Raw genomic sequence first — 12215 nt, forward strand, 5'->3', positions numbered from 1 at the left:
ATACTTGAAGACGCATGCATAAAATGGTGTGAATGTCTCGGCCCGTTTTGACACTCTTTTCGTTAAAAATCTCCCGAAGCTGACATTTTCTTGAACTTTTCCACTCTTCGTTTCCAATATTTCACGCCACCTTGATGTTCAAGGTGTGAACGTCGGCGCTGCTTCTCGATGGCAAACCCCATTAAAGGTGACTGTTTATGGCGTGAGGGCCTTCATTAGATGAGATGAGAGCAGGCGTGTGGATGTAGCCGTGTCATTAGCTCCATGTTCTCCCTCGTCCATCAGCGCGCTTTTATGGCACATTTCACTCCCAACTAGGTCGTTCGGGTTTGCCTGGGCAGATGGAAAAAAACCTCAGCAGCGTCGAAACATAAAGCAGGCTGCCGCGTAATGATGCACGTGCCAATGCCTTTGTACACAGATATAATCACACTTGGTCTTCCTGCATCACACTCCTCTTTTTGTTCGTTCACTTCATCTCGCTGCCTTTGTTTGCACCTCTGTCGTGCCCGCAAACTAACTCCGGGTGGCGGAAAAATAGGCAGACTCGCGATTATTCTTTCCAGTCTGCCTGTCAAACTCTCTCCCTCATACGCGGGCTGTGAAACGCAAACACACACCCGTTGCGACAGGCATTCTCTTGGGGAGGAGCAGGGTAATCATCCTGCAGCACCTCTGGCAAGGCTAATTAAAGCATCGCATCTGTGCCTTATCCCACATCTGGAGCAGGTGGCGGCGTCGCCCAGAGATCCCTCCCTTCCCCGCCCCTCCTCTCTCACGCCTCGTGACTGCACTGCTAAACAATGACAACTGCAAGGGCGTGCACAAAAGCCCTTCCTCTGTCTTTTATCTGTTTTGATTTAAACTCATGTCCACAGTCAGAGTTGGCACCACTTCTAGGCCAGCGAGGGGAAAGGTGGAGTGGACTCCTTTGTCTGTGAAAGAAGAAATCAAACACAAGATTAGTTAACGGAGGCCACAATGTCGTCCTGCAGCTGATCTCAGTGCACTGATGGCTCAGCTGATACCTGTCTGTAGACCTTACTGGCAAACATATTCTAATATGCACACTATTTAACTCTTTAGCCCTTGAAAGCGTACAAGGAGTAACCCTTGAATCTCTTTTTTGAACGAAGTGGTTTCAGCCATTTTTCAGGCCTGCTCGTAGAATGAAATGATATCAGAAGTTAGTGAGGGTGGGCTCTGTCTGTGCAGCTACCCTTGAAAAAACTATCTACTACCATCAAACCACGTCTTTAGTCGGGATATCATCTGAATTTCAGGAGCGGGACCTCCTTCACGCCCCTTCCGGCCACAGGCTACATATGTCCCCTTCACCGATACCTGCTGTTCTCATTTTCACGAGTCAGATGGGGTCTCTTTTCCCCATCAGAGCCTCCTCAAGTGGGATTTAGTGTAGAAACCACGGCCATTGCAGGCTGTATCAGCCCCAGTGTTGGCTCAAGTTAGACCTCCGTTTCTCTCCTCTCACTGTCACTGGAGCATTTTTCAACCGGACTGAGCCAAATGAAGGAAAATAATGCAGTGCAGCAGACTTCCTGCCTCTTCTCAAAATCATAGAACCAAATAAAAAAATCCACTATGTGGCATTAGTGAGAGAATAATGAAAGTGAATGATGAGTCTTGAGCTTGGTTTGGCAGATGTCCACCAAAAGGCTCGGGGTTGGAGGTGCGCCCCTCGAGGGTGTTAACAATGTGTTTTTTTGTCTGTTGAAATGTCACAGTTTTGGAAAAGAAAAGATTCTGTATGAGTTGAATCATTAGATTAACCCATGAAATCAAATGTTAACATTAACACCAGCGCTGTTTCCTGTTGTTTCCTCACAGTACAAGTCTGTCATTTCATGTACAGTTCAACAAAACATGTCTTTAATAACTTTACTTGCACTTGCTTTCTTATATACTATACTCGAACATTTGTCTTTTCCATCCATCCCTGGGATAGTCTCTTGAAAGCCTCAGCCGCTTCCTTCATTCCTTTTCCCTTTCCCTTTCCTGGCTTCCCTCTGCTGAATACTGACACAGAATCAAACCCTCTCAAACAGAAAATCTCTTTAAAGACAGATTCAAAGTCTCAATCGGGCTGGTGAGGATAAGCGAAGGTTTATACTAGCAAAATCAAGTCAGACAGTTCGACGAGGTGATGGGAATTGACAGAGCTGGGCTGCTGAATCACAGCCAACAGGAACTTCAGGAATCCTCAATTACACCATCCTCCTGAGAGAGCAAAAAGCCATCATCGTGTGTGTGCTGTTGTGATTGTGATGTGTAAACAATCAATCAAGTACCAATAAGGTAATTTGCAGTGGAGCTAGTAAAAGTTTCTGTGATCATCTGCAGGCACCGCTTCCCACTTTATTATCTCCCTTCTTTACTAAACCGTTATGGGAATTACCATTCAAATTCCTATCTGGCTGATTCTTGGTGACCAGCACGTCCCTAGAGGCCCAATGACACGCCTGTAACAAGGAGCTTATTGCAGCGTTATTGCCCAAGCATCGAGACGGTTCCAGGGGCCCGAGGGCACATGTGATTGTCCTGACAGGTCCCGAGGACTCGACTGTCACTGTCAGGGAGCCAGCGGGTTGGTTAGATGCAGTTGTCAAACGACGGGGCGAGGAAACGGAGACGGCAGCAAATACTTGGGCATATTTTGATGCACGCGTATTGCTTCGGCGCTCGTTCATATGCAAACAAACAGCGCGTATCGGAGCGTGACTGCGTGCAGGACATAATGGTGATCTCGCTGTGATGTGACAAGAGCACGCACACATAAAACACACACGCGCGCACGAACTCAACCTGGTGAGTCCTTCGGGAGCGCCTGACAGCTCTGCCCTGAGCTTCCAATCCGTCTCAGGGAGCTCCAAACACCCAGTGCAATTACTCTTTCTTGCTGACTGCACCTGCACAACATAATTGAGAAGGCTACTGGGGCTTTGTCACTTAAGGTAAAGATGTAAAAGAAAAAAAAGTGCCCTGGCTAAGCTGCAGAACTGCAGCACAGGGCTATTACACCTCAAACAGCTGGCGCGTCAGGGGGCACACACACTCTAGCTGAGCTCTCGCGTGTTTACTGAAGGACACTGCGCTGGACTTGCGAGGAAAAGTAACTCCGGATTGTCCACAGTAACTTTTCTGTGAAACATTCTGTGATAAATTTGCAAGATTTGAACTGTGCATACAGTTCTGTCAGCCAGACTGAGAGCATGAAATATTCATGCGCTGTCTGCCGTTCGAGGTTGGCATTAATGGTTTGAGAGTCTGTTTTAATGATCAGAGGTTTAATTAAGCTCTGGCAGAGCGACTAGGACTGGCTTCGTGAGATCAGGGGATCCCCAGTATCCCCTAGTTTTACTTTAATGAAACCAGCAGCAGGTCATTGTCTCTAATGAGGAAACTGACTTGGACCTCATTAGATGTATTTTATCTCTTTCTATATGTTGTGAATGACAGAAAAAAACATCCTAATGTTCAGGTCATTTGTGTTAAACTCTCTAGTAGACGTCACTCTGCCTTATGAATGAACTGGGGGAAGAAAATGCAAGTGATGCCACTTTAATTATTAATAAAGCATTTATGGTGCTCCGGTTTCTAGGATGATCTCTGTCAGTGGCTCTTTTGCTTGTGGCTTTCTCGATTAGGAGCCAAATTCCTTCATCGTTTCATGGATCACGTAAGAGAGACCTTGCTGAAGTCCACCTCTAAGTTAAACCACTGGAGGCCAGCAAAAACAAAATCTTAAGCTGTCATTTATTTCCTTCTGAGGTCCAGCGAAAACCAATAAAACAAGAGCGCATAAACAAGAAATGGCATCATTTTTTGTTTTTTTACTGTATTTTTTCATGCTGCACTTCAGGACCTGGGAACATATGTTTGCTCATGCAGCGATGAATGATTTTGACAACTGTAATCAGGGAACATAAGTGGATATCAGCAGAAAAGGCAAAATCTGATTAATTTGTAATGCTTGCCTGGTTGTTTTTTATTCATTTACTTTTCCCATCCATACGTTTGTTTGTGTTTATCCAATCTGGTCTTTAAGTCTGATGTCATTAGCTGTTTCCGGGTCCAAACTCCGCTTCAGGTCCCAAAATCAAACGAACACTGAGAGTTAAACACTAAAATAATAAAATGATCAGTGTGGCTGAAGTTGGGCTAGCTGGTATATAATTATGTGCTACATTGTGGCTAGCTACATAGCTATAGTAAGCACAGTGAAGCTGATAAACGCTAACTTTTTTCCACTCAATGAAAGTTAACACAAGGGACAATGGTTAGAGACAAATGCAGTCGCATGGCAGGATGCCTTAAATGGACCAAACTTCAGTCAGGAGAACAACTGAGATAATCCATCCATAATACGAGGTTTGTTATTAATATACTGCTGCATTGGCTGGGCTGTAGTTACATCATAAGGTTTTAAAAACTGAGCTTGAAAGCGTGCTGCCAATGAATAGTGGTAATAAAAACCGAGAGAGGCTGACAGTGATCACTGACTTTTTTTAGGGGCTTGTTCAGATTAAATAGAGCAAAATACAAAAACATTAAAACATGTTAAAAACACAACAGCCTTAATAAACACACAGTAGTTTGGACCTGGAAGCAGGTTTCATACGTCATCACTTAAAGACTGTATTGGATAAGCAGAAGTCACAACTTATGCATCGAAACTGCTCACACCTGTGAGCAATTCAGAATCACCAATTAACCTAAACCCACTAACTTTGGACTGTGGGAGGAAGCCGAGATACCCGGAGAGAAACCACGCAATTGCGGAGAGAACATCCAAACTCCACACAGAAAAGGCCCGGCCAGATTTGAACCATTGAGTTCTACACTTGCTGCAGGTTATGTTTGTAGAGACTCCACACAGTCTTTCTGTGTGGAGTTTGCGTGGGTTCCCTCCGGGTACTCCGACTTCCTCCCACCGTCCAAAGACATGCAGTTAGTGGTTAATTGGTTAATCCAAATTGCCCATAGGTGTGAATGTGAGTGCGAATGGTTGTCTGTCCCTGTGTGTTATCCCTGTGACAGACTGGCCACCTGTCCAGGGTATACCCCGCCTCTCGCCCTATGACAGCTGGGATAGGCTCCAGCGCCCCCCGCGACCCTGATAAGTGGAAGCGAATGGATGGATGGACTCTACAATAATAAAATTCAGTTAAAGATGATGGAGGTGGAGTCCATCTGACCCCTTGGTGAAAGACTCCCTAAATAATCCCGAAGACAGACACAACAGTGACCTGGTCAGTCTATAGGAAAGGTTTGTTAGTCGTAAACAATCTGGCACCAGTTCTTCTAGCTGCGTGTACTTCCCAAGATAGTGATTTTCCAAAGTGTCAAACAATTCCTCTAAAAGTTTCCACACTTTTCTGTTTCTGGTTTTGGCATTCTGCGCATCTAGACAAAGGTGCCTGGCCACTCTGGGCCCCCTGTTGTTCCAGCTTTACTCTCCATGCTTGCGGGTATTTGTACAGATGGATTACTGAGACCATTTCAAACAACATCCCTTTGATTTTCACCTGGATCTGCCCGTCACTCCAGCTCAGACTCTTTCTCTTTGTCTGTCCTTGCCTGAACCCACAGCCTAATATTCATGGATTTGTACATGTGCATTGAATTCTGTTGAATTGTTAACCAAATGCAAGATGGCATTAGTTCCTCTATACAAACTTTTAACAATACATTTCTCTCTATTTTTTCTCCTCACGGCTCCATTTCTCCATCATCTTTTCTATACCTCCGCCCCATCAGTCTGCTCCTTCCATCCTCAAATCCTCAAATTTGCTTCTTTACCATTTCTCTTGCATCTTCTCACTCATCTCCCATCTCCTCCTCCCTCCATCCCACCTGTGAAAATATATTTTATCCCTCTCGCTTATGTATTCCCCCCGAAGGCACACTAAGCTCTTTTCCTATCTCCTCCTGCTCTCTCTTAGCCCACTCTCATTCTCCCGTCTTTCTTATTCCATCATTTGTGTGCTAACTTGTACAGAATAGACACACTCCCTTGTCATTTGTCAACACTGTCAGCTCAGATAGAAAGAAGCCTCCTACCTACCTGCCTACCGCCCACCCTGCTTCTTTATGTCAAATCCCAGCACAGTGGAGTAGGTAGTGCCTAAGCCTTCTGAATCACATCCGATATCAAGGACAGCACCCAGTCACAGAGATTCGACCCTGTAGGTGATACAAAACTGTCACAAAAACTAGAGAATGTGCCAGTTGCCTTTACTGGAAATCTTCCTTAAAGGTAGAATGAGAAACCTGACTAATGAAACATGAACATGCAAAGACCTTCAGAATAAGAACACTAAGTCCTAGAAAATAAGACTCCGAAGGCTTCTGATAGCAGCAGCTTATTCCTGGCGCGCTGTCATACAGAAGTAGAAGGGGGAAAAAATGAACTAATCCTTGAAAAGTCAACTGGAGCGCAGCACATTGTGATTTGTTTGCATGTTAAGACATCTTGAAGCTTTTGTTTGATCTAAGCATATGACAAACTCTGGTTTCCCTAGTCCAGTTCCAATTTCTACACAAGTTAAGACTTTTCTTTTAGCTCATAAAAGAGCTGCCAGCACTCAGACACATTGGCATATGAAAGTATTTCTTTTTTTTTTTGTAGCGATTTAATCAGTTCAAAATTAATTTGAAGACAGAACCACTAAGTTATAATTCAATTTGTATTAAAGAGTTTTAGGTTCGTTTTGGTTCACCGGGAGTTCACAACCTCTCGGTTTTTGCTAATTCAAACATTGTCCTTAAGCGCATTCACTGAATTTCACTTTGCTTTACATTCATGAAAAATGAAAAAATGAATACATATTTCATTCCTGAGTGGGAATTCTGCTCACAGGGATGTCTGAGACCAAAATGTGAACGCTTGTGGTCATATGAGTTGGTTATCCTTTTAAGGAAAGTTGCATGAATTCATTTTGACAAGGACGCGTATGTGTGTCTCATGTAGTAATTAGAAAAATATACACTGCCTGAAGTTATTAGACTCCTAAAGCTAGAACCTCTTTGTAGCTCTGACGCTACACTTCATTTAACCTCCTACAAGAGTGAAAATGGTCATGGCTTTTGTTAAATGATTTCTTCACTATAGCATAACCTACCCCTCATCACATAGTGATGTTTCCTCTACACACTGCTTGCCTTCACATCGTCACTCGCCTCAAGAAAGGTTGCGGTTCATTTCGAAACTTTGCCACTGAAGCGTCAGAAGCAATTAAGCCTCAGCATTTGAGGTTCTGCTTTCAAGTCAAATGAGAAGGAGGGAGAATAGGTGGATAAAGGGGGCAGAAAATGAGTAAGGTCAGGCTGGTTGTGATGCAAAAATGCCGCATGCAGTGGCTGCAAATCATTTTAATCTACACCGTGATTCTTTGAAGATTTGCTTGCATAGTTCATGCAGAGAGATGTGGCGATAAGAAGATAAAGTCCAGTCTGTACAAACAACGTGTCCAACATTGCGAAGGTTATCAAGGACATTCGAGTTGCCTTTACATGGCCAGATGAAAAATCGTAAAAATATTAAGAGATTAAGAGAAGCCTGGTTAAATGCAGTGGTGGAAAGTACACGTATACGTCCATTTACTTAAATAATGCACTCAGTGTAAGGTTCTCATACTTTATTTGAGTACATGAAATATTTATAAAAAATATAGCATAGCTTTTGGGTCTAAAAGGTTAAGCCAAAAAAGTCCCTTAAACCTGCATTCTTTGAAATAGCCAGCAGAGGGCATTTCCTCTGGTTTAAAAAAGAAGTCTGATTGTACTGTGTTCTGTGACAGAAGGGCTAACTTGATATATGACATCAGTAAAAACTTTCTAGATGAGCTTACGGACTCAATCTCAAGTTAGAAAATACACCATGCTGTTCGTTTTTTTACATTGGGGTCTATTTAAGAGTCAAAAGAGGGCAATAAAGCAGAACATGCTTAGGAGTGGCTTACCTTTTTATTTACATAATTTATAAGTCAGATCCACCTCTTGCTGACCACATCCAGTTTCAAATCACCAAGAACCGTGACATCATTGGTGGTTATAGCCACCTTCTATATCCAGCCTGTGTTTCAGTAGTGTTTTGCACTGCAGTAGATTTCTGCTGTGCTTATCTACATAGTTAACATGCCACAACTGGGTACATTAATAAGCATACACACTTGTCACAAAAGGTGACCATTAGCAAAAAGTGAGTAGGTGAGTACTGATTAACTGTAGAAGAAGCAAGTGTGTGACGGAACAAGCAGCTAGACCAAAGCACATCAGAAACAAATTAAACAGAGTGGTTACTTACGTAACCTGATCCACGATAATGAGCTGCAAACCAATGTGGAATGACTAAATTGTGATAGATGTGGACGGGACTTTTACTATTCACAGTTTTTATATTGGTATAATGTAGCCAGTATAAGCGTCACCATTAAGAAAGAAAGTGTACTTTATTGATCCCCGTGGGGAAATTCCTCTCTGCATTTAACCCATTCACTCAGTGAAGCAGTGGGCAGCCATTGGGCGCCCGGGGAGCAGTGTGTAGGGACGGTACCTTGCTCAGGGGTACCTCAGGGTAGCTGTTCAGGGGAATCGAACCTCCGACCTTCTGATCATGGGGCCGCCACTCTACCTACTGAGCTATCCCTCCAAACAAACAGGCATTAACAAACATCTTCTCAATAAGACCATATAATTTCTTACATTTGTAAGAAAGTATCTAAGATGAGTCACACTTTGGAAAAAGCTTTTAATATTTAAAGGTCCACTTTGAAGGGATACATTGCTGTTTTTCTGCACTCACCTATATTTTTATGAATTTATTTATTTCTACAACATGAGGCTCTTGAGGCTTTTAAAATTCTCTTTAAAGACATTAAAGTTATAATAGAGTGTAAATGAAAAAAAAATTTATTGTCTGTCATACTGTGGAGGGCATCTGGAGGAGATGGTTTGGGTCCACTTGTCCCCTTAAAATGAATGGTCACTGCAGTTCAATACAATCAATAACTAACCTGTGTGACCACCTTTAACCTTTGACGAAACATATCTGCCACATGGCAGAGGGCGATGATGTCCCCATCCATAGGGTGAGAAGGGTCACTAAATGATTTCATGAGCGTGAAGTGATGTGAATTATATGCTGCTGCCTTCAGGGTCACCAGATGTCAAGCAAATTGAGCATCTATTGATTGACCTGTTTGACCCCATGAGAGAATATTTTTTGGAAGCATCCAATAGACTCATATAGAGCTGCGGGACCAGTGCCAAGGTGCAAAGTGACAAGACACCTTAATAAGACAATTGTAACCATCTGTAGTACAAGCAGAAAGCAACTATTGTACGGGTAACTTCTCAGAGGGAATCATGTTTGCAGTCAAGACTTTACAAGGGTCTGCAAAGGAAAGGAAAGGAAGGAAAAGGAAGGATTTCTTCTCTCTGTTCTTAGTTGTCTCAGGCATCTTTAAAGGCTCAAGACAGGATCGAGGTAAACGGTCAATATTGAGCTAAAAGGCTGGGTTTTGTTAGATCTTGCATGAATTCCTCAGATAATATAAGGATATGCTGTTGTCTCTGGGCTCCACTGAGGTGGAGGGGTAGAATTACTCACAAACTCCTGAGTTCATTACTACCCCAATGAGCAATAACCATCCCTCACTTAGCCGAAGCGCAATAAGCCCTTTAATTTCATAATTATCGATTGCTTTTGATGGCCACACCAAAAGGTCAAGATGAGTTTTTTTTTCTTTGCTCAGCTGGGCGAATGTGAAAGCAGGTTTAGTTGAAAGAAGAGTGAGGCGAGGGAGAGACTGACTCACACAGACAGACTCTCCCGCTGAGCGTTTGACAACTGGCAGGCTGATTGGAGACGGAGACACACAAACACGTACTCGCACATTTCTATCATGAAGAAAAAACTGTGGACTATACACATGTACCAGACACACATAACCGTCTGAGAAATTCGCACATAGATTTTCACAGCCTTGAGGACAGAGAGCTAGAAAACACTTTCTTTTACCTGGATTTTTTGAAACCACGAAAACGCCCACAGCACAGTTTGTAAGCACTCCCAAAGGACACCTCATTTGATGCAAGGGAACAGTTCAAAAAAAATCTGTTTATAAAGAATCCTAAACACACACAGAGTGGGAATCTGATTTGTCCTGTCTGGATATTATTGCCTTAAAATTCACTTCAGATCCTTTAACAGTCTCCTGCAGCAGCTCTGCATTTCCATCTCTGTTCCAGTGGCTGCTCCGCGCAGCTCTCTCGCCTTTGTATGTGTCTTTGCTCTTTGTTTGTCTTTTTCTTCTTGCTTTATCCTCAGTGCTGGCTTTATACCGCCTGTGGATGGAAGTCTTTTTTGATCCAAAAATGTTCAAAGGATGACAAGATACATGAGCTCTAATAATAAACAAAGAAAAAAAACTAATCCTTAGTTACATTTTTTGAATTAATGTTTGCTAGCATAACAAACAGAAAACACTATTAACTGACATACTGCCACTAAATGACTGCGATCACACGGGCCTAGATTACAGTGGATTGTCACTGTTATCCAGAGTTTGCTTGTCTGCGAACACACACCCACTAGTAATAGCAAAACTTGGAAAAAGATTGTGATCCAACTCATAAACAGTGTTCACTTTTAAAGTAAAAGTTGTGTCTTATCGTTAAAACCAACGCACTTTAAAAGGCACAGCTTTTACTTTGAAGGCAGCCGTTCTCCATTTCTGGTTTGTGTTGTGCTTTTCACAGTTTCACTACTGCCCAATGAGTGGTTGGCAGGTGTTTTCCAGGTAAACTGCTAGCAGTAGGTGCAGCACTGTATAGCCTACCTCTTCGCACCCCAGTTTGACCTAGCTTCAGAAGAAGAACATTTTCCCCCATTGATCTGTGGGTGCCAGGTGCTTACTGACTCTAACTCTGCTTGACTGATGCTTTATCAACTGATTTCACAGACAGCCTGCAATCTTCACTAACCACTTGCAAAATGCTCACTGCATCCATTGACCACTGAATTCATTTTTCCCTAGTGACCATTGGTTGCCAGTGCTTGCTGACAAGTCTCCAGGCCTAGTTGACTGGAGCCTTAGCTATGATGCATCGTCTACCAATGAGTCATTTGTTATCAAACAAAGTAACTCAAAATTAACAATTTAACTGACCAGCTTGGAGGTGACTCAAGCCACTTTATTTACATAAGACACATAGACCCATAGCTGATATTAACTAAAGAAACACTGCAGTGTTCAAATACCCCAAACTGTTGTTAACATTCCCATTTGATGCTAAATAAAATTATAAAACCTGGCTTTTCTTACTTCAGATTATATAAAACACTGTGTCAAATAATACTTGGCCAAGCTTCCTTGCTCTTTAGCAAGAAATATTAGGAAAACATAATAAAGTAACACCTAAAGTCCTGTTTTGGGGTCTTGCTGCTAGTGACTAATGAACTACAGTTCTAAGCTAATGCTAGCTATTGTTGCTCAAGACATTAAGCCTTCACACACTGGCACTGAAACAGTTACTGCTTAAAGAAAATGCTACAAATGAAACTTCTAATGGATGCAAGTAATTAGAAAATACAAATTAGCATCCTCATCATATATTAGTTAGTTTTATTTAAAGATTAAACTACAGAAGCTGATTAAATGAACCCACAGTGAAGACATAGATAAAATTACCTCACGCTTTGTCCTGTTTCAATCACCCCCTCACATACCCCCTAATGCTGTCATACCTACAATTCCTGACTCATCAGACACTATTGTCATGCAGCCTCCATCGGCGTGCACACAGGGCTAAGTTATTGGCCCTTTTTTAATAAGGCTATGGATTGTTTGAGGAATGGCACTGGCACCACTGTTGATTATATCGAAAGCCTGTTGTTTTATATCCTGCGAATGTCAGATTTCTGCTATTTACATCCCTCAACTCCTGGGCGCCAGCGAATGGTTATTGATTTTGCCAGAGATTAATGGGGGTGGCTGCGTGGAATTAAAAACAAAAAGACAAAAAGAGGGGCTGGTGGAGGAGAAATCGAGGGGTGTTTTGTAGTAAAGACAGTCGGCCTAAATGACAAAATGAGAAGAGGAAGATCAGGGATACTCAGGGACAAACTCAACTTTGCAGACTCAAGAAAACTCATAAAGCGATGTCACAAACCGGTGATCACGGAGCTTACA

General features: G+C 42.6%; 1 protein-coding gene across 1 annotated transcript in view; it reads left to right on the forward strand.

Moving 5' to 3' along the window:
* Positions 1 to 12215, forward strand: part of LOC113016400 (receptor tyrosine-protein kinase erbB-4) — a 366846-nt gene that overhangs the window by 148532 nt on the left and 206099 nt on the right. The gene's annotated exons all lie outside the window — the stretch shown is intronic.

The sequence above is a fragment of the Astatotilapia calliptera genome, chromosome 23, assembly GCF_964374335.1.
Source record: "Astatotilapia calliptera chromosome 23, fAstCal68.1, whole genome shotgun sequence".
In the NCBI taxonomy this organism is placed as follows: domain Eukaryota; kingdom Metazoa; phylum Chordata; class Actinopteri; order Cichliformes; family Cichlidae; genus Astatotilapia; species Astatotilapia calliptera.